Raw genomic sequence first — 24,506 nt, 5'->3', positions numbered from 1 at the left:
GTTTTTAGGCATTTGCATAGGTTAGTTTGATGTACAGAAAGTGATTAAAATAGCATTGCGAGTTTTCAAGGCAACACTGGAAATACAATTTACGACTAATAACAGTCTATCCAGGTATGTATTTTTTTAAACGTAATGGGAAAATCAATCCAGCAGTTGTTTATTGAGTCCTTCACGTGCTAGTCACTGTGCAAGAGGCTTGGAGGCAAGTAGGAAGGAACAGCATATGGTTAAGCAGAATGAAAGCAAGTTCTGAACTCTTTATCACAGAGATGTGCAAATAAATTTGAGGCGATATTTCTAAATGCCAAAATAGAAGTGTGTTTATGGACAGAATGTATACAATGAAGTATCCGAGATGGCTCACGGCTGTCAAGGTCATGTGTATTAACCAGAACACGAGCTGGACTTGGGGGATTTTATATGGCTCTGACAGTGTTCCTAGCTGCTACTTATCTCAGGCCCCGGTGAAATCTGAGATTGGGATTATGAGATTGATCTTCCGACATACATTTCTCAGGACCAATATATGCTCAGTCCCTGCAACCCAACGAAAGCATGTTCTGTAGCCATTATTTTCCCCCCATAACCAATCTGATGCAAAATAAAATAAAAAATAAAATATAAAATAAAATAAAATAAAATAAAATAAAATAAAATAAAATAAAATAAAATAAAAAGATGAGGGTAATTGGATCACATTCCATGATGTCTTCTTTCTTTATTATATATAGTGTATAGCATGTAAAATCTGAGATTGGGATTATGAGATTGATCTTCCTCTGAGATTGATTTTAGAGTCGTTTTCTCACAACTTATTTCCTTCTCTGTCCTCACTCTGTGTTCTTACTGTGCCCCAGTCCCAGGCTGCTTTAGTGCTGATTTCTCTGCCTTGGATAAAAATGCTATAATGGTATTCTTGCCCATGGTCATCTTCATTCAGTCAGCACATTTTCATTGAGCATCTACTCTTCGCTGGGCATTGTTCTCAGTGCTAGGAATGCAGCACTGTTTGTATAGAACATGCAAAAAAATAATCTTTACACTTTTAGCTCTAAATGAATACATCTTACAAGGTACTGCCTGTTACAAAGAGAAAAAGTCAAGGAACAAGATCTGACTTTTTTTTTCTTTTCCTCTGATTAATACTCTATTTCACACTGTACCGTCTACTCACTTCTAACAAGTCTAAAGAGTCTTATTTCCAAGAGCAATTAATATATTCAGTATTTTTCTCATATTTATTCACTTTTCAACTAGACATGACTACTTGAAGGCATAACATTTAAACATAGGACTAGGCTTTGTGTTGGATGATACAGCTCCTTTTTATGAACTGTTTTGTGGGCCCCATAGAAACTGTCTAAAAATATTAACACTTTGCATGGATGACAATAGTTCTTTGAAAGAGACGTATCTTTAAAACTATATTAGCCAAGACACAAATATACCCAAGGGAAATGAGGGGGAAGAAAGACTTAGAAAAAACTGGAAGATAGATCCCTTTGTTCCGTGTCCCTGGGTGATCCCCTCAAAGTGAGGAATTCCAGAAGGTGTGTACAGATCTTTCAAAGCCAAAGTGTCTACCTATGTGAAAGATCCTAATCATAGCTGAAATGTATTTGACTGATACATTGCCTTGTAGCGTAGGATCTAAAATCAATTAAACTCCACTGTGAATAATAATTTTCAGATTACATCTCAGTGTATTTATTAAAGATCTTCCGGAGGTTATCCCCCCATAAAATGCTGGGTGACAGATGAAAAGTGAGATACAATCTTTTATCAATGATTTTATCATCTATTGGAAGAGAGAAATTTGTGAAATGAATATTCATACAATATAACTAAATTAAATGTGAATTAAAAATGTCCATATAAAAGGAAGCTATTCTGGTGTTCTTAGAAAAAAAAAAAGAACCTTTGGAGGAATACATTGGTGCTTAGATCTAGGCTTAATGAGTAGGATTTCTATCAGAAAAGAATGACAACTTGAAAACCACATTCTAAAATCCCTTCTAAAAAAATTCTAAAAAAAAAAAAAAAAAAAAAAAAACACCAAAAAAATCCCACACTGAATTCTCACATTGTGAGGTAGTAAAAGGAATGGTTGAAGGTGTCTAAATGATTGAGGTTCCATGAGAAGAGAAAACTAAAGGGAGACTAAATCATCATGTCAAGTATTTAAAAGATTCCTATTAGAAGAAGAAAGAGGTTGGTCTTTTAGAGAGAAGGAACTGAATGGATATTTAAGGGAAATATTAAGACTCAAGTATTGACATTATATTGCACCCATCAGGATCTTTGCTTATAAGCAATAAAAGCTGACTCTACCGTAAATAGGAAAAGGAAATCAGTGGGAATATAGGAGGTGGTTAATAGAATTGCAGCGGAGAGTCAGAAAACAGCAGAAATGAAGGAGGAATGAGCCGCACAAAGCAGCCCAAGTCAGGTGCCCAATCATCGAGCCCTAAGGCTGCACGTGGCAGTGCTGCCCGGAGCTTAGGGACCGCACAGCGGCAGGACGCTTGACGCTGCTTCTGCTCAGGTTCCCAAAGCCACATGGCCACTGGGGACAAAAATGCCTGAAAGCTTCCCACTCTCTGACACCTCACTAACCAGAGTCAGTATTTAACTGCCCGAGTTGAGGGCAAATGTGTATTTGTCTTTGAAAAAGAATCCTGTAATGTTTGAGTCCCTCAAAATGACAATCTGTGGGATTTTTTTTTATTTAGAAAAATTATTTTGCCCTTTTGAATGGTCTTTATCCCTTGGCGACCAAAGTAGTTTCCATGCATTGATGCAAACTGATGACCTCATGAACGCATGCACGCGATTAGTGAATGATCTGTAAGACATCCACCCTCAGTCGTATATTAAATTTGGGCAATTTGGGCATGTGTTGCATATTTTACCAAATTCCAAAGGAGGGTAGTGATACACCAAGAATAACTATTTGTCTATTTTAATTTCTAGTCCATCAGTCAGGATCTTTCAATTCTACCCAGTTTAAAATTCCAGTTTTTCTAACCAAGAAGGAAATGAAATTTCAATAAATATTCTCAACACAATAATATAACAAATCAATCAAAAGCTCATGTTTGAAAGGGCAATGGTGGTATATCTTTTCAGTTGTTAAGTTGCTATGAAGGGAGTCCAGACGTTGTTGGCTTCTTTTAAGCCAGAAAGGTTGTTTTCAGTCATTTAGTCATTAGTGTTAAAATCATATTATATAATTCAAAACATTGCTTCCCCCCATGTGTATGAAATGCCTAGATATTTCTCAAACCTTTCCGTTTATCTCAATCCTTATGGCTGCTATCTAGTTTGCAGTTATTAGGGATTGAATCGTATTCTCCAAAACAGGTTGAAATCCTAACGCACGGTACCTCAGATCGTGACCTTATTTGGACCTAGAGTTTTTACAGAGACACTCAAGTTAAAATGAAGCCATTAGAGTGGGTCCTATTTCACTATGACTGATGTCCCTAGCAAGTGGAGACAGACAACATAGAGCACGAAGACAATGAGAAGATCACCATGGGACGGTAGACGCAGAGACCTGGCCTGGTGCGGCTACAAGCAAAGACACAGCCAGGATTGCTGCCCTTCAGCAGAAACTGGGAAGGAATCTACCCAGAGCCTCAGGGCAAGCATCAGTCGGTGACATCTGGCTTTATCTTCTAGACTCCAGAACTGTGAGACAAGACTTTTCTATCGTTTTCACGGGTTATCGTGCTTTGTTACAAGAGCTCTGGAAAACTAGTAACGAAACCATCAGGGCCATCGCTCCGTCTAGCTTGGGTTAATGCAATACATGACTGCCAGGTACTGCTGTCAAGGTCATGCCATGCACGACCGGAGGGGGCACCGGTCACGAAGACCGCCGTGGCGGTGCTGCCTGGGAGGACTGCCCTGTGCAGCAGCCACCTCGCGTGCAAACTCCTTGCCCTTCTGGCCTCAGTTAGGAAACCTTCTGAATTCCAGCAAGAATCTATGCTTCCTGCATTGATCAGATGATATCGCAACTTTTGTTTTATTGCAACGTCCACACCACCTTTCTCATGGAAAAAATCGTGACTTGTCTTTTTTTTTTTTTTTTTTTTTTGTGACTTGTCTTTTGAGGGTTAAGCTGGACCTAAGAAACTGGCGGGCAGCTGATCTTTGCACCTTCATGACACACGGTTCAGTGCTTCGTTAGCTATTTGCTGTGCAATTCCCAGTCATGATGTCCTGACTTCCCTTTAGGAAACGTCCACAACCATAATTTTTACAGGTATACCTCAGTTATCACCCAGAAATGGAAAAGCTGTAAGTAGACTATTCACAATATAAAAGCATGAGACAATAGAAGTTTTCATAGTACCAAATAATGCCCTTGACATTTGCAAATTTCAGTTACGACAGTTGAAATTAAAATCAGTGTAATAATTTATGAAAAAGATGATGTGGTTGATACTGGTTCCAACATCTGAATTTTACAATTTATATAGAACAAGATTTTTTTTTTTGATAATTTATATGGCATTTAAAAATATAACTGTTCCAGGGAAATTGTAAAGCTGCTAGAGTAAATCAGTAACATTCTTATTTAGGAAAAACTATCAAAAATATTTTCTTGCCTTAAGAACACATCTATGAATAAAGTTGGTGCTTAAAATTCTTACAGATGCACCAGTCGTGTCGAACCAGGCTTAGAAATGTCTTTGTTACCACATATTTGCAACAATATAGTTTTGTTGATGTCCTTGCTTTCTGAAAAATTTTGTAGAGAATCATGAAACAATTGTAAATAAGCCAATTTTATCTCTTACCTCGGTAGCATATGAATTGCTGAGTTGGTTGAACAAGCAGACAGGAGTAAATTGGAGCATGCTGCTGAGACACACAGCTATGGTTAGAGGCTGAAGCAGAAAGAAAAGTCCATTCTTCCACTTCTATTACTTTTTTCATACCATTGACGAGACTCTAAAATATTTTCCATAATAAACAGTACCAGTAGGTCTTCAGGAATTTACCAATTTCAAGCAGAGTTATATACCCATTGTATTTTCTACTGAAACATTACTTAGAAAAATCAATATAACACTTGCCTCTCTGTTATTTGTCTGGAGCAGCAAAACAAAATTCTTGGAGGAATGAGACACCAGCATATTTCTAATGTAAAGAAAACTGGACCTTTATTTTTCCTTGAAAAATACATATCAATATGGAATATATGTCACTTAACAAGGATTTGGGCGTTTCAATTTGCTTATTAGTAGCTTATTGTTAGGTTGGCTTTACTGGAATTCCTGTTAGTAAACCAAAATAATCATTATTTTTTTCTGGTTAAATATCACATCAGCTTTTGATGATAAGGATTGCTATTTAGAGGTTTTGGATCTTAGTGGTTTTAGCATCTTGAAGTCTATATAGAATCATTACATCACTTAGATGATAACACGTACGATCCAGGACTAAACACAGACAAGCAACCATAAATATATTCAAAAGATTCTTAATATTTCTATGATACAAGTTTTGATTAGGAAACATATAAATATTGATGAATAGGCTAATGGAGGCTTCAATTTTGAAGTGAGTACTTAACCTTGTCTTTGAGCACATGAGAACTAATAAGTTTATCCAACTCAATGCATCAGATAGTGACTATAAAATACCTGAGCAACCTTGACTTAATTGCTCTAGAAATTGAATTTTATTCAGTGAAAACATACTCTGTCTTAATGCCAGCCTTGCAGATATTTCTATGATTTATAGTTAAAGCACTTTTGAATAACTGGTGAAAAAGAAAAAAAAAAAACACCTGTGACAAGCCATGACAGCTACTTAGAAATCAGAGAATTTATAAGAGAACCTAAGGGTTTTGAAGAACAGTACTTAACGCTCAAGAACTCATGTAGCACAATTTAATTAGGCACAGGGTCCAAAACAAAGACTGAAAATGGGCTTTTAAAATTTATTTATTTATTTTTAAAGATTTTATTTATTTATCTGTAAGAGACACACAGAGAGAGGTAGAGACACAGGCAGAAGGAAAAGCAGGCTCCATGCAGGGAGCCCGACGTGGGACTCGATCCCAGGACTCCAGGATCATGCCCTGGGCTGAAGGCTGCACTAAACCGTTGAGCCACCCGGGCTGCCCCTGAAAATGGATTTTAACTCTCACTGCTATACATATCCTATAATTATAAGACTTGCTAGTTTTTAGTTAAGTGAAATAATGTCAGTTGTAGTTTCAGCCTACACACACATGCACATGCACAGACACACACTCACATGCACACATATACACACATACAAAAATCACATGATCAGATATTATGGCAACTTAAAGTGAGAAATATATATGAAATTCCCCATTCTTTTATGAACAACTCCCTTTATTTCCCTTATAATATTATCTCTGCTGACTAAATGAAAATAAATTATATAAAAAAATAAATTATATTACTGACTTCTTCCTATAGGTCAATCCACAATCTCTTTTGTCAAATGAATATTATTATGACTACATATCACTTTGGGGGAAAGATAATTCAGACATATATTAGATACTTTATAACATGGTTAACTAGCATAAACAGAAAAATTAGATATACATATTTTAGATTATACTTCAGTTAAAATTTCTATGTAAACAAATCACCAAAAGAAGATATTTTGACGGATTATACAATACATTGTCTATGAACTTTTAATTATTGATTTAGAAATTGATCTTTAAAAAAAAGAAATTTATTTTTAATCATTAATTTGCATATATGGCCTAAAAGTGAGACATGGTCTGTTATGTTAACACAGTCATTCTGTTTAGTTGCAACTCCGAATTCTGAAGTTGTACGGAAATTAGTATCTATTTAATATGAGAAGGAGGATATAGTTAAGGTCCATTTTGAAGTAACTTAACAGTTTTGCTTTCATCTCATGGCAGAGGAAAAAGTCCAGGGGCTGATAACACGTATTCATAATCTTACTGAAAGAAATAAGATATTAATGGCATGGAATCAGGAGGTTAGAAGTTTGTTGAAGATGGCTTTTTAGATATGTGAGATAGTCACAGCGAAGTTTATGCTGAATTCACCACTTTCAATGACTGATGGAATCAATCCATAGTGAATTACATAAAATACTCCATTTTAAATCAGGACAATTATCTTTGTGCGCTTAAAACAGTGACATCAATAATTCTATTTTCGGGACGCCTGGGTGGCTCAGTGGTTGAGCACCTGCCTTCGGCTCAGGTCATGATCCCAGGCTCCGGGATCGAGTCCCACATCAGGCTCCCTACAAGGAGCCTGCTTCTCCCTCTGCCTGTGTCTCTGCCTCTCTGTGTGTCTCATGAATAAATAAATGAATAAAATATTTAAAAAATAATTATAGTAATTCTTTTTGCACTTAATGTTAAGTAAATTATTTTTAAAATACTTCTTTAGGTAAATGTAAATCAAAACCATAATAAAATATCACATCATACCAGTTAGGATAGCAAATATCAAAAAAAACTAAAATGACTGTTGTGAGGATGTGGAATATTGGAACCCTGGTGTGCTATTGGTGGGAATGTCAAATAGTGAAGCCTCTATGGAAAACAGTATGACAGTCTCTCAAAAAATTAAGAATAGAATTACCAGGTCGCACCTGTGTGGCTCGGTCAGTTAAGCATCCGACTCTGGACTTCCGCTCAGATCATGATCTTGAAGTGGTGGATTGAGCCCCACATGAGGGCTCCATGTTCAGCATGGAGTCTGCTTGAGAGTCTCCCTCTCTCCCTCTCCTTTTGCTCCTCCCTCCTCTCTCTCTCTCTCTCTCTCTCTCTCTCTCTCTCAAATAAATAAAGTAAAATATTTTTAAAAAATAGAATTGCCATATGATCCAGCAATTTCACTTCTGAGTATATACCCAAAAGAAATAAAAAAATGGTTGAAAAATTATTTTTAAAACTCTAAAAGATATTTGCATACTCATATTCACAGCAGTATTATTCAATAACCAGAAGGTGGAAATATCTGGTGATGAACTGTGTTCTCCCAAAATTCACAGGCTTCAGCCCTAACCCCAGTGTGACTGTATTTGGAGACAGGACATATAAGAAGATAATTAAGGATAAAAGCAGTTATAAATATGAGACTCGAATCCAAAAGGGCTTGCATCCTTATAAAAAGAGGAAAAGACACCAGGAGTTAGGTGTCTTTTATGCATATAGGAAGGAGGTGATGTGAGGACACAGAAAGAAGCTATTGATCTGTTAGCTCGGGAGAAACCAATCCTGACAGCACCTTATTCTTTAACTTGCAGCCTCCAAAACTGAGAAATTTCTGTTCTTTAGGCTACCCAGTCTGGCATTTTGTTACAGCAGGCCTAACTGACTGATACACAACTGAAATGTCCACAGACAGATGAATGGATAAACAAAATGAGATGTATACACCCAATGGAATATGATTCAGCCTTAAAAAGGATGGAGATTCTGATAGGTCCTACAACGTGATGACCCTTGAGGATGTTATGTTAAGTGAAATAAGCCAGTCCCAGTAGGACAAATGCAGTATGATTTTACTTATATGCCGTATCTAGAACGGTCAAATTATAGAAACGTAAAGTAGAATTTTATTTCCTAGGAGTTGGGGAAAGGGAAAGTTGGGAGTTGTTCAATGGATATAGTTTTAGTTTTGAAAGATAAGAAAGTGCTAAAGATTGATTACACAACCGTGTGAATATACTTAACACTACTGAATTGTAAAATGATTGAAATGGTAAATGTTATACTACGTGTATTTGCCACAACTTCAAAAAAAAAAAAATCACAGGAAAAAACCACTCAGTTTCTGGGAGTGATTATGCTGCCGTGAGATAAAGATAAGTCATTAAAATGCTTTTCACCTTGGCTTCTGAAATATAAAAGTGAATGATAATTTAAGTGTAAGGTGAAAACGAAAGGAACCATAAGGAGGCCACCTTGTCCATAAGTTCAAACCTTAATGCAAATCAAAGGGAAAAAATGAGAATAGTAGTTATGAATAATCCAGTTATAGCAAATAAATAAGGCACGTGTCAGGGGTTTCAAATTCGTTCACTACTAAAACACCCTTTCAACTTCTTTTGTCATGCTTTATAAGCTATTGTGTCTCAAAACCAGAAATTTTTAAAAAGTTATTTTCTCCTAATCGTAGCCATATAAATATTGAGCCAAATATAGAATTGGCACAACATAGTGTTATTACACAGTGCATTTTAATCATAGCTAACAGAAAACCAGTGAATTCATTGAAGCACTGAACATATATCCTTTGAAGATCTATAGTTGAGGATTTGGGGTACGTGTAAGGGAAGGCGAAGTTCAATTTCAAACATTAGTAGTTCTTAAACATTAGGATGCATTAGAATCACCTCAAGAGCTTGTAAAAGCACAGAACACTGGGCCAACCCCCTTAATATCTGTTTCAGTAGATCTGGAGCGGGAAATGAAAAATTATGTCTAAAAAGGTTTCAAGTGATGCCAATGCTGCTGGTCTAGGCACAGCATTTTGAGAGCCCGTGTCAGAAAATGGAGGGATTTTTAAGAGGTAAGTTTCCAGTCGTGGAAAATAGAGCATATTTTATAGAATTAAAATACTGTAATTTGGGGGCCATTGTTCTCTTTACACACACACATGAAATTAGTAATTATTAGTGACATTTTATAGCCATTAAATGACTCCCAAGTGATGATAATGTGTCTACGTGCAGACTTGTTAACACTATCTAATAAATGTACCCTGTAGTCTACATCATCTTAATTAATGACCCTTTTTTAATTGTATGCATATAAACACACAGATCAAATCATCACCATGATTTACAGACTGAGGAATATGCTTAATGAGGTTTCATGTGTTTGATTTCAGCTATCACACTCTTGTTTTGATCATGCTTTTGTACAAATATCTATAGTACCTCCCTGTCTTGAGTAGAGGGTAGGGAGGTTGTTTCTGCTCACAGTACCTCTGCTTCACAGCCACCGAATGTTCCTTCAGATCAGTAAGTGACTACTAGGGAATAGTCTAAACTATTTGCACACTTTCTCTTTGCAAGACTCTCGTCTTCTTCCTTTAAGGAATGAACACATTGCTACCCTCTGGTTTGAGGACTATCTAGTTTTATGATTGAGAAATGTGTGACCCAAATGATTCAGCATCTAGGGAAGCTCCAATAACAAAGTGTGTGGGAATTTTAGACTTTCTTTTCCTTCATATTTAGAATACAACTACTTCTCAAACAGAGACTACACAGAGTGCTATGGAACACATATTTTGGTATGATCTGATAAACTATTGTTCGAACCTTTAAATTTTATGAGATAGAACAGGTTAAAAGATTTCTACAGCGTGGTCAGAAATAATGTCAGCAAGCTTTTGCAATAGCCATTCATGGTGGTTCATCTCCCTGTAGAAGTACTTTTTAAAAAAGTACATGAGGAGGAGGAATGACTAACCGTGTGAGTAGTTTACTCATTTAACAAATGTTTACGTTGTGTATGAAGCCACCATACGAGATGCTGGTTATATAGGTGTAAATGGAAAGCAAAATTACTATCTCAAGCATATACTGTTTTTAGCAGAAAAAGATAAAAAACAAATTAACATGATTAATGTCAAAGAACTGAAGTAGCATAATGTGATACCAAGTTATTTGGTAGGAATGATAGATAACCGTTGCCAAATGTCTAACATGAAGACAATCTAGAAAAATAATGAGAAATGAGGCAACTCGAAACTTTAAACCCTTCAGGTTAGAATAGAACTACTGGAGAAAACTGGCAGTGTCTAAAATTCCAAATATATGAATGTTCTATATTCTGTTGACCCCCAAATCAGCCAACAGAAATGTGTGTGTGCGCTTGTACATATTACATGGAAATACATGCACATGAATAAAAATGTTTAGAGCGTCATAACTCAAACTCTGGTAGTAGGTCTCATTTAAATCAAGAAGGAAACAAATAAATGGTGGTATTTTCGCGTAGTGGAAATGTATATAGTAATGAAGATGCACAAACTCATGCCACCTACAAGAAAATGAATCTCACAACCATGATGTTGGACACTGGAAACCAGGCGCAAATGTATTTATCTTCTATGATTCCAATTATATAAATTTAAAATAGGCAATACTAAAAAAATAAAAAATAAAATAAAATAAAATAGGCAATACTATTATAATAGGTTAGAAACGAAGGTATTGATTACCTTTGGGAATGAAGCTGTAGTGCCTGGGAGGGAAACGAGACTCTTCTCAGGTAATGGTATTATTGGTGCTGTGCTCTATATCAAAATCACAAACTTAATGGCTTAAAAACACACATGCACACTAAACTTCTCATAGTTTCTAGTTTCTGTGGGTCAGGATGGTTCAAGCAGAGTTTAGTCAGGTTCTCGGCTTCAGAATGTACTTAGGCTGCAACCAAGGTGTCAGCCAGACTGAGTTCTCATACGTAGGATCAACTGGGGAACAGTCTGCTCCCAAGATCACTCATGTTGGCAGTATTTCAGTATTTGACTATTGTAAGACTGAGCCCCTTAGCTCCTGTAGGCCACCTGCAGCTCCTTCCCATGGAAGACTCCTCATGGACGGCTCACAAGACAGTGGTGCGCTCCCTCAGGGCAAACACAGTGAAAAACATGTTGGAAACATGGGGTCTTCAGTAACAGAATCACAAGAGTGACACCTCATCAGCTTTGCCAGAAAAAGTAACCATATAGGAGAGCTACCTCATCACCTTTGTCACATTCCATGAGTTGTAAGCAAACCAGATGTCTTATTCAGTTCCAGAAGAGGGGGATACCCAAAAAGTGTGATTATAAGGAGTCAGAGATCTTTGGGAGACCCCCTGGAGTCTGTGTGCCTCAATGGAATGTACTTATTTCATGATTTTTGTTGTCATTTTACATTATTGTATATAAATGGAAAGTATTACGATTACTTCGAAACAAATAACATTTTTTTTAGTAACAGCTCTATTGGGATGTAACTCTCATAATCTTCACAGAGATGTGCAGCCATAACCATAATCAGTTTTAGAACATTTTCATCAGTCGTTCAAAAAAAATTCTATAACCCACTAGAAGTCACTCCCCTTCCCCAGCTCTAGGCTAATAGATGGCCTATTTTCTGTCTCTATAGATTTGCCTCTTCTGGACTTTTCATATGAACTTAATTGTATAATATGTTCTCTTTTGTGATTTTCTTCTTTCACTTGGCTGAGCGTTTCCAGGGTCCACCCGTGCTGATGTATTGGTACATCGTTCCTTTTCTTGATAGCCAATAATATTACCTTAAATGGAAATAAAACATTTGTGTATCTGTTCATCAGTTGATGGACATTTGGGCTGTTCCCCCCCTTTTGGCTACTGTGAATAATGCTGCTGTGACATTTATGTACAACTTTTAGTGTGGACATATGTTGTCGTATCTCTTGGGTGTATCCCTCGAAGTGGAATTTCTGAGTCATATGGTAAATCTATGTTTAAACTTCTGAGGAACTGTCAGACTGCTTCCAAAGGGGCTGTATCATTTCGCCTTCCCACCCACAATGTGCAAGTGCTGTAATTTCTCCATATCCTTGACAACATTTGTTCTTTTCTGTCTTTTTGACTATAAGCATCCTAGTGGGTGTGAAGTAGTATCTATCTCATTGAGGGTTTAATTTGCATTACCCTCATGGCTGAATTTTTTTTTTTTTTTTTTTTACTATGGATGTGTTTACTCGTGAAAAATTCATTGAGTTGTAACCTGTGGTTTAGCTACTTTTCTGCATAATTCATTATGCTATTTTAAAGATAGTGTCAGTGACACTGCACCAGGATATGCAGAGAAATAGCAAACAAGTCCTCAGACCCAGTCCACACGGATGTTCAACAGTTATTTCAGTTTTTCTTGGCTGTGTTGTCAATTCTCCTTCCAACCACCACCAGCATTATCTCACCTCTGCTATGTAATGCAATAATGCGAATGGAACTTTTGGTGAATCATTCAGCCCTGGTACCCATTCAGTCGCTGCTCCACACAGGGAGAGACAGAGATAGAGCCGGAGATGGAGGGGGAGCGTATGAATGCCTACACCATCGATGACCCATCATCTCGTTATAACCTCGAAGGGAAGCCAAGACACCCATCAAGACTGATCACTATAACAAAACGACGTGAATCAGAAGGAGTAAGCAGAAAAGACCATATGTTAGAGTTTAGTACTAAATGTTAGCGGAAAGTCAGGAGAAAAGGGGCAGAGTTTAGGGAAATACTGACTGTTCAGTTCATATGCACACATTGAACCTGGATAGAGAGCTGTATCCTAAGAGTGAAGGAAATACTCACAGTCTACTGTACTCTGCAGAAACTTCCTTGAAGCCGCCTTATCAATTCTCTAAAATCCCACCTCTGGAGGTAATTTGGGAATTAGCAGATGTTAAGAACGTAATCCTACTTTTTTTTTTTTTTTTTTTTTTGCTAAAGTAAATGCTATGAAAAATACACAAAGTGTAATTCTGTGTGTTAACTGTTTGCTGATAAATCTTAAAAATAATAAAAGTACACATAACACCTACCGCACGGTAACTGGTAAACTATGTAATGCAGTGGCAGCTAATGTCAAGGTGCGTGAGTGAAAACCGTGTGTACAACCTATGCCTTGCTCCTGTGGACATAGAGCAAGAACACACAATGCGACACTACCGTTCTTTATTCCAGGAGAATATAGAGATGTGTTTGGAAAACACATTTTTTTTTTCTTTGTGGCTGATTCTCAGGGGTCAGAGAAAAAACATTCTTGGGAGTCAAGGAGTGGAGAAAGAGCTTTCGAGTTTTCGTTTGTTCAGTTGGTTTGGTCAGAGTTTGTGAAAGGAGAATCTGTCCCCCTACACACTGCGTGGACTTCAGGACGTCTGTTCTTTTCTCCACCTGTGGCCGAATGTAGTTTCCTATATTAATACCTCTCTCGAAGGCCATTTCCGTGGTTCATGAAGGTAGTTTGCATGTTAAGTGAAAAACAGTGTATTTTATTTCATGACTTATAAAGTTTTTTGAAGAAGGCCAAGTTCTATTTTTGATTCCTTGATTGAAATCACTTGCTCTGTCTAAGGGCAAGTGATCTCAGCGATGCATTTTTGCCTCACGTGAAATGGTCTTAATGAAAAAGGAAAGGGTCAGTGAGTATAAAAATGTGTGGAGAAAATCAAAAAGTGAGAAAATGAAAGCATTGTGGCAGGTGCCTTCTGGATGTCAATTATATTATTAGTGATCCTTAAACGTGACTTACAATGAAAAAGAAAGTGACTACACACTGTGAGGGAAGAGACTGATTATACTCTTTTTCTCCCTAATGCCAAATATTGTTGTTTTACATTCCATGTGGAAATGAAATAAAGACAAACTAAAAATCTCCATATTTGTTTTATAACAGAATTGCCTTAATATCTCAGAAAGAATGATTTTGAGATCATCATTTTATTTATTTACTTAAAGATTTTATTTATTCATGAGATAATTATCTTAATCTGTATTTCCGAACATTCTCTTCTGATCTATTGTAAAACTCCATGCAAAAATGTAATTATGAGCATATGCAATATGTATCATTTCTGAACAGTGTCTGAAATCATTTCTGGGCTCGTGTGAACTTCATGTATTTGGACACTTCTAAAATGTCATTCAGATTTATAGACAGCTCACTTAGGACTCGTAGGATCTTGTGAAAAACAAGTTGTTTACGATTGTCTTTAAAAAGACAGGTTATTTATGCAGTTGGGAAAGCCATAAAGTGAAACTACAAAAACCATAAAGAAAGCAGACTCCTCATTTTCATAAAAATGGGGCCACGTGTAGTGACAGTCACTTTGAAGTCAAGTCAAAGCTTCTGTGGTGTTACTGTTCACATGAATCCTAGAGGCCTGCCCTGTGACCAGCTATGCAGTGGAGGCTGACAGGTCTGGGTCCTAAAGGCCTTCCTTAGAGAAAACTGCTGTTTTCATGAATGCCCTATGATCAGGAACTCTGGAGTTGATTTTAGTAAATGCCTATGCAGCAAAGTGTCCTTCCCTGGGAGTTAGGAATGTTACTAAAAAAACAAATTGTCCTTTTCATTTTCTCAGACAGCTTCCCTCAGGCTATTCTCTGTGGCTTAATTGTCCACAGAAGCTTGGATATTTAGTATGTATAATGACATGGTGAAAGATTAATACTGCTAAAGCATTCCCTAGTCATGAAGCAAGATCACATTGCACTAATTCTCATTACCCAAAATGAAGATGAGTAAATGGGGTGGAGCAGTAGATGTCTGGATATGACAGCCAATCTTTGCTCAGCTAGATATTAGTATTCCATGGATGAGTCACCAGATGCAAAAATTGTAAAAATCTAATGACCCTCTGGAAAAAATTTTTCTTAGATATGTTATTACATTTCATCATAATTATTTATGGTGTTTACAAAACGGATAGGACTAGGATCGTTCATTTTCTGCAAATATTTATTAAGCATCTTCTCTGTGCCAGGTACAACACTGAAAATACAGTGGACAAACAAGAGAGGAAATACACTCCAAAGGGATTCACTTTTTCTTAGATCAGAAAAACAGCTAAATAATAAGTAAATAAGCGAATGTACATGCAAATGAGGAAACATTGGGTAATAGGTGCAATAAACAAAATAAAACAGGATTTTGTGATATGAAGTGCTTAATATATATGTAAGTTCAGTAAATGGTGTTTTTGTTTTTGAGAAGAACTGGAAATTAGGCTGTAGGTAAAAATGGAAATGGCAAGAAGATTCAATATAGAATGACTGAATAGTAGCTTGCAGTAGGAACAGTGGAGATGGAAACAGTCTAAAATTTTTGTTCTTAATTTCATTCTATTAAAAAGCTCTTGTCATTCTGAGTGAATAGATGACACTTTTGAGGTCCAGGTTTTGTTGGCTATTTTATATAAACCTCATTATCTTTCTTGTAAACTTGTGTGTCAAAGCTGGCCTTCAGAATGGGTAATTATTCCCTTTATTTGTCAAAAAGATTATTCATACCTTTTGAAATACGGCAAATTTGGGAGACACACCTCACAATGTCATAAAAGGAGCAAAAGTCTCCTGAGGATTATCTAGGGAAATGTAATTAGTTCAGTCATTATTGCCATTGATTAAAGTCCCAGACTTAGTGGATTTGCATACTAATTTGTATATTGCTCCAAATGGAACTGATAACACCGGATATTAGAATTTGTGGTTCTATTGGACATTACTTAGTTGTCCTCACATTGCCTCGCTTTGTAAATGCTGTTTGGACTGATTTTGACATCTGTTTCCCTCATTAATTAATGACTAGAAAAATCCTTTGGCACATGTTTGTTTTATATTGGAGTCGGAGTCATGATCCTAACTTTTTAGAAATTCTATTTTAATACGTGAGACCCTTGTGCAAAGCTTGGTTGCAGTGGTGAACGGTCTCATCCGCAGCTCTTTTTCTCGCTTATTTGCATGTAAGAGAGAACAAAGAATTTCTCTCATCAAAGGGTGAGTCCAGCAGATCTGTAGAAAATGTTGATACTTGCCTCTGTATTTGTTTTCATTCCATTTGACCCATTTCATGGGTCTTGCCCAAAAGATACTTCAGAGTTCCTTCGTCCCCTCCAATGTGATCCTCTCTACTTCCACATTCTTCTGTTCCTCCATTCACACAGTTACCAGCTGGACCCGCAGATGCTCCAACTCAGAAAGCTCAAAGTCCCGTGTCCTAATTTCTGATAACAGGTTCCTACCCAAGTGTCTTGGTTTATAGTGGCCACTATGCCTATTTCTGAACCTCAGAAAGACCTCCAGGCCTTAGATTTTTTTTTTTGTTTTTTGTTTTTTTTTTCCTTCTAGATTGTTGACTCTCTTTCACTGTGTTGTCTTTGAGTGGTTTAAACCACTTGATGAAATGCCTGAACTGCTTTCTCACATCCACTCTAGCCCTTTAGCACTATAATCTCTACCCCATTGCACCCAAACAAGACCCTAACCCAGAAGAGTGATGGTCTTCACTTTCTCTTCTGCCATGTAAAGGAGGCTAAGCCCGATTTTAGAAACAAAGCATAAAATTAAAAAAGAAGAAAAAGCTCATGTAATTATTGATGACTTGCCTCATGATGTAAGATTCCAACTAACGGCCATATGCATCTGTTGATATGTTCTTAAGTCTTTTTCTTTTTTTTTTCTTTTTTTTTCTTAAGTCTTTTTAACCTAGTTTCCACCTCCATCATTCCCTTTTCAGTGCAGTTTATTGGCTGAAATATCTCATAAAATGCATTTTATATTTGAGTTATTTGTCCCGTAGAATTTCCTGGAGTGTTTTCTTTTTTTACCCCTCTTCTTTCTATATACAGTCCTGTGTTTCTGCGGTGGTGGTGAACATGGTCCTCTGTGCATTGTTTTGAGAGTTTGATCCAAAATTTAATCCTGTGGTTCAAGATTACCTTGATGTGCCTTCTCCCATCAGGGGACCCCTGCGTGCTGTCTCCCTTTGTGTGGTGTTCCTAGCGGTCCATGATGACTGCCTAAATGTATTAATTAATTAGGGGTATTGAAATGGTAACATTCTATTTCTACCATTACTTGTTCATTTATTATTTGGAATACTTTAAAAATTAAAAAAAAAACTTTCTTTGTCAGCTGTTTTGTTACCTAGAGTCAGTTCATATTGAAAAGTCAGAATATATGCAATGTTCTTCCTCTTTATTTACCAGTTTCCTAAGCAATGATTTGGTTCCATTGCATCTTATGGAAGGAATAATGGGGCTCTGTGTGTGTGTGTGTGTGTGTGTGTGTGTGTGTGTGTGCATGTGCACACACATCATTACAAACTTACGAATATACACACATTTGATGTGTTTAAATTCATTGAGGTTTTTATGCTCATTAAAATAAAAAAAAAAATCTTCGGCCAGTGGGAACTCCTTTAAGACAGCTGCTGAGTCTTTTGGCATAACCCATGTATTTGATAGTCTTCCTGCTTTCTGCTCTTTCTGTAGACTCTTTCCCAGGTTATTACTTGTGAAAGTGTTTAGAGACCACAATCTGGGACTCTGTGGTGCTGATTGCTACTGGATATTTTTTTTTTTTTTTGCTACTGGATATTTAAAAATTATTTCTAAACTTTTAAATGGACAGGTTCAGCAAATATATTTTATTTGATTTGTTCTTAAAACTTAATACAGTAAAAGTTCATGCTAATAGTCCTAATTTAACTTCAGATCTACAGAATTTTTTTTATGTAACTGCACCAACTTAAAGTTGAGCTGCAAAACTTATCTAAAGCTTCACAAATTAAAAAAAAAATAAACTTATGATAGTCTGTTATGATCTGGGGGAGGAGGGTATTTAGTTCTAGAAAAAAAATCTGATACCTATTTCTATCTAAAGCTTCCCTTTGAAAACTAAATAGTCCCCAAAACTTAGTCAGTCATTTTCCTTAAAAATGATGTTGATGAGTTGATTAAAATATTAGCTAAATTCTTTAAGTATATTCAGTATTAAAATATAATAGACTGAACAGCATATTATAGGTTATGGGATGAATAATTCATTTAGAAAATTGTAATTGAAGTAGTTTTAAAGGATTATAGTAGCTTTTCTGGTGTGACTTTCCCCCTGCAGTTTGGTTAAATCTATATTCAAATAAAAAACATGCACTTTTTGTTCCAGACACATTCTAGCATTATGCTGCCAAGCAACTGTGTTAAAACTCCCATGACTCTTGGGAATTTTCTTGCTTTGTCTTCATATAAAAGCTCTTGACATGCACAAATTAGTGGCAAGATTCATTTTGTTATAATGATTTGTTACTTTCACATTAACTAATTTCCTCAATTGATAAATATTATTGAACACATAATTTCCAGGAGGCACTCTTCTAGACACTAGAAAAATTGTAGTAAAGAAGCCTAATATATCCCATCTCTTGCTGAGCTTACTATATAGAGAGGAGAGAAAGCCCATCAACAAACTAACCTATACGTGTCAAGAAGTCATAACATAAAATAGAGCAGGATAAAGGGGTGGAAGGGCCTAGGTTATGAGAGTTCCTGCAGATGGGACTGTCAAAGAACACTTGCTCTTTGTACCACCTTCTTAATTCTGACGCCATTTAAGAAAAATCTTGGTTAATAATGTACTTCTAAATACAGTTATTCAACAAGTGTTCTTCAAATACCTGTAATGTGATGGGCACTGTGATCGACACTGGACGTACAGAGGAGGATGGTATAAACGTTAAACTTGAGAATCTCAAGGAATAAATAGTGGGACAGAGCTTTACAAACTTGACATTGTACATCTCAGCATCCCAGGCCTATGGGATCAGAATCTTTGGGAAAGAGGTTAAATTCTTCTATCCTTTCAAAGTCCATGTAGCTGTTCTGGTGTGGACTCAGAATTCAGAGCGAATGACCGGCAGAAGAATACAACAGTAGACTTCTATTTCAGCATCTACCGACCACATTCCAGCAGTTTTTCTTATTTGTGGTCTTTCAGGCTACCATAAAACACCATCGTCCTTCTCTTGCTCTTCCAAATACATCCTAGTGATTTTTCAGGTCACCTGAATGTCGTATTTTGAAGGTTGGGAGTGGGCAGGTCTCCCAGGTGTGGAGGTGACCACCTGTGTGGCTCTGAAATCAGGTTGGCTCTTCACCTGTGATTACTGGCCACAGACCACTTGTGCCGCAGTTAAGGTAGCAGATGGAATTAGGTCGCTAATTAGCTGACATTAAGATGGGAGGGTAAGTCTGTATTATCCAGCTGAGTTTAGTGCAATCACAAGCGTACTTAAATGCGAAGAGGGAGACGAGCCAGCATCAGAGTGAAGTGAGGTGAGAAATACTCGAGTGACTTGCTGGATTTGAAGGAATGCAGCCCTAACTGGGGAATGTGGGCAGCCGTGGAAACAGCAAGACTGAGCACATCTGCTAGAGCCTCCAGAAAGGAGCATGGCCCTGGAGATGCCTTGATCTGAGCCTGGTGAGACCCATTTTGGACTTCTGACCTAGAGAGCTGTGAGATAATAAATGTGTTTTGTCTTAAGCCACTAAATCTGTGAATTTGGGTTTCAGCCAAAAATAGGAAACCACTGCAGTCCCTAAGATTTCAAGGATCTTAGTTCTGGGAAGCAGTCTTCAGCGTAAAGAAATTTGGGAATCATTTTTCCCATTGAATACAGTGGTTCCCCCAAGCAAATAAGCCTGTGCAGGCTCATGCTTTACCATTCTAGACATTTCCGGATGTGGATTTGTGCACAGTATGTGTATAGCTTAGGCTACGACATCGCCATACTAAGATCTAGTTTAATATTGATTGAGAACATGCCCATAAATAAAGGGTTCCCCCACAGTGTGTCAAGGTTTAGAACTGGTCGTAGCGTGTGGTACCTGAGCAAACAATTTCATGCTGAACATGTTAATTCCATCAAATATATGAACTAAACAAAGTTTCCGACAAGGCTAAGACTAAATCACCACTGAAAATACTTAGCAATATAACAATTTTTGCTACATTCTGACTTCTTCAGGTTGCTACACCAATATCATATAATGCCTTGTTTGAGCAACAACGAACAACTAGCTATGCTTTTTCTCAGAAAAAAAAAAGAAGAGAATAATAATGTTTAACACCGACTTAATTTGTTTATATTTTCCTATGAAAGCCACCTCTTAGGATAAGCTGCCATTTCAATAAATTTCAACTATTAATGATGTCTTGATAATACCACCATGGTTTAAATACACATTTGGCTTTATCTAAATTCTCTAAATTCCTGTGGGTACCACACTACACCTTGACTGCTTGGAGTTAAGAGGCTTTCTGTTTCTGACTCTACTTGCCCTTCCCAGTTAAGCTCATGAGTGCCTAAATTGTGATAATTATAAAAAGATCCTTATCTCTCTCTAACCTCAGCTTCCTTGAATCATCTTTGTGCAAGAGAAGACATTTTTCTGAAATTTTTCTTTGCATAATCAGAGCAGAGAGATGAAAGAGTTTGTGTTCGTTTCTTAGGGCGACCGTCACAGACAGTTCTAGGCTGAACAAGTTACACAACAGAAATATACTTTGCCGTAGTTCTAGAGGCTGGAGGTCCAGGATCAAAGGGTCAGCAGGGTGGTTTTTTTCCTGAGGACTCTGCCTTGATGTGTAGATGCTCATCATCTCCCTCCCTGCGTCTTCACAGCAGCTTCCCTTCATGCATATCTGCATTCTAAATCTCCTTTTCTGGTAAGGACACCCCTCATGTGGGATTGGGGTCCACCACAGCAAATTATTTCACTGTAATGACTTCCTCAAAGGCCCCATCTCCAAATAGAGGTGCATTCTGAGATACAGGGCTGGAACATCACCACGTGTATTTGATGGAGGAGGGAGCACCATTTAGTTCAGAACCGAGCTCTTCTACCATAAGCTGTGCTGACATTTAGTTTTCCGGTGGTTTTTTTCTTGCATGTTCTTTTCCTCTCTACTCTTGGTCTCTGAAGTTTAGCATGAGCATAAGAGTTTGACTTGTGCTGCTTACCCTGTAGACAACCTAGCATTCTCCGTACCTACCCCAGTCTCTTTTTCGTTTATATTTACTGTTTATAGCTCTACTGTCCTTTCTTCTTCACAGCATGATTTCAGATTGGTGTTCAGTTTCTTCAATATATATATATATATATATATATGTACATATATTCCATATTTAGACAAATGTGTTCTGTAAGAAGAGTGGGTTTCTTTTTTGTTTTGTTTTCATTGTTGTTGCTTTGTTTTTACGGTTTTTTTTTTTTTGTTTTTGTTTTTGTTTTTGTTTTTAGGTAACACATATTAAAGGGTAGAAATCCGGGGCACCTGGGTAGCTCAGTGGTTGAGCATCTGCCTTTGGCTCAGGTCAAGTCCTGCATTGGGCTCCCGCATGGAGGCTGCTTCTCCCTCTGCCTGTGTCTCTGCATCTCTCTGTGTGTCTCATGAATAAATAAATAAAAGTCTTTAAAAAATAATAAAGATAGAAATCCTATAAGTTGGCATAGGTAAACTACCACAGCGAGTGATAGCGTAGGGGTAAGACAGAAGAATACGATGCCCTAAAGTTAGAGAAATCTATATAAAAATATGAGGGAAGTGATTACCACAACCTCCCAAGTTTTTGATATAGAACAGGCTTGTTTTTGTTCTACGTGTTAAATCTTAGGTTATCCTTTAAGATACAATAACCATCATGGTTAAAAGAGAACAAAGTTTTGGGAAATATTTTTGAAAGAGGGACAGAAATTTCATGATTCACCGAGTAAGCATTGTAAAATAAGTTGTAAATATTGTTATTTTTATTTCCTGTCCCTTGTAGACCAGGAAGTAGGTCTAACAGCTACAGGTTCATGTTACACAGCAAACACTCTTCACTTTGGTCACCAGTCCCTTTCCCTCTCCATCTTCTTTCTCTTTTCCATCTTCTGCTATTTCTCGCCTGTGATTTTCTGATTACGTATGTCTCTGAATAGGGGACCTCATGACTCAGCTTCTCTGGGTTGTTGGTTTTTTTTTTGTTGTTGTTGTTTTGTTTTGTTTTTGTAAGTTGATAAGATCCTGCCTTATAATTTTAGCATCTCTTTAACTCTGGAAGAGCCCACGTTTCCCACAGTGTGTTCACCATCGTACGTCTAGGGAGTCATAATGTCTCATTTCTTTCTCCATGTGTAAATCCTCATGTGTAAATGACATCACTATTATACTGCCACTATGGAGGCGGAAAGCTGTCCTTGTTGGAATGGCAGAAAGTAGTTTCTAGGTTTCTGATACAACAGGTCTCCTCTCCAGCAGTACCATATTTCCATAAGAAATAATTTTAAGACCATTGCCTCATTTAGATGGAGTAAAGTATTAAATGTTTTTTTTCATATATTGTCAGAACTAGGGTATCATTTTTCTAGTTTTCCTCCAAAATAGTGTTTATTTTTGAAATTCTCATCATGTGAAGGACCAGTTTGGTTATCAGAAAGTTACGATTACACAAAATTACAAAGAAACACAAACGAAAAAACTTCTCATTATAAATCATGATGCTTCCTGTCTTCCATGTGGCTCAATGCAGTTCTGATAAGGTGAGCTGCATTGTCTTTTCGCCATTGAAGATAGTTCTTGCCTGAGTGCCCTAAAATAGTGATTCCAGGAGAGTATTGGGCTTCCAACTTCTTTATAGCGCAAGCTGTTTTTGCTATATGAAATCTTAGATATTTAGATAATATGCACGTATTTATATCTATCTTTGTATCCCACATTTATATGAATACATATTCTATATTTTATATTAGATATTATTACATTTATAGCATAAATGTAGGCTATTTTTGGTGAAAATCTGCTTGGCGCACACTGTTCTCTTCATTCTTTATAATCTCTGAAAAGCCATATATATATGAATATGGCTGCAGGGAATAGGTTTCACTCTCAGCAACTCAAAGTGCTGGATGGCTTGTAAGAGAATCGATGCTCCCAGGGGATTCTGAGTGGCGTGCACTTGTGATTCTAAGTTTGGAAGTAGGCAAAACTGTAGAGTGGGAGAGTTTCTCAGTACTCCAGCTTTCACTTTCCTCTAAACCTGTTGTATTTTGCTCTAAATTTTGCCCTCCTGAGACATGTTGTCAGTCTTCCCCCCACCCCTGAAATGACTGCGTTTCAGTTTCTTAATCCACCATCTGTAACAAATTTCTTAAATCTTTTGCATTTTTGAAATATTTGCATTTCTTAGACCAACAATTCCATCAGTTCTAAGAAAATAGAATCCAAGACCTCCATCAATGGTGGGTAAACTTGGACTTTGGTGTTAGATGGGTTTCCCAGTGCTTCCAAAGTCGGGTCACTGGAGCTGTGGGCTTCACTACTTGTTCATTATCCTGACCCTGCTTGTCTCTCTGTGTTTGCCAGCTTTGTTATCCATGTTACATATGTAAAATTTCATTCTCACACAAATATTCTTATTGCTCATAAAAATCCATGTATCATTGGGCTGGTATCCCTCCTGAGTTATCTTCTTAGAGTTTCTGTCCCTGAAAACAAAACTTCCTGTCTTGATCAGCTCTGGTTACCATAATAAAACACCATGCATGGACTCTGTGCCTTAAACAACAGAAATTTGTTTTTCACAGTTCTGGAGGCTGGAAATCTAAGATCAGGGTATCAATATAGTCAGGTTTTTGTGAGGAATGTCTTCCTGGTTTGCAGACAGCTGCTGTCTTGTTGTGTCTGCAAAAGGTGAAAAGAGAGATCTGGTGTCTCCTCTTTTTATAGAAGCACTGATCCATCAGAAGGGCCCTACTTTTATGACTCAAGCTAACCATAATTAACTCCCAAAGGTCCTGCCTCCAAATACCATCACCTCGGGAGCTAGGGCTTCGGCATATGAAGTCAAGGTGGAACACAATCACTTGGTCCATATCACTCTCAAATATCTATAGGTGACCCTCCAGCCTCCCTAACCC

The 24,506-nt window shown here is 37.2% G+C and overlaps 1 protein-coding gene across 1 annotated transcript in view; it reads left to right on the top strand.

Annotated features, from left to right (window-relative positions):
• ZNF804A (zinc finger protein 804A) overlaps positions 1–24,506 on the top strand; it is a 270,186-nt gene that overhangs the window by 131,763 nt on the left and 113,917 nt on the right. The window lies entirely within an intron of this gene.

This window comes from Nyctereutes procyonoides, unplaced genomic scaffold, assembly GCF_905146905.1.
Source record: "Nyctereutes procyonoides isolate TBG_1078 unplaced genomic scaffold, NYPRO_anot_genome, whole genome shotgun sequence".
NCBI classification, from domain to species: Eukaryota; Metazoa; Chordata; class Mammalia; order Carnivora; family Canidae; genus Nyctereutes; species Nyctereutes procyonoides.
This window is presented reverse-complemented; position numbering and strand designations above follow the sequence as displayed.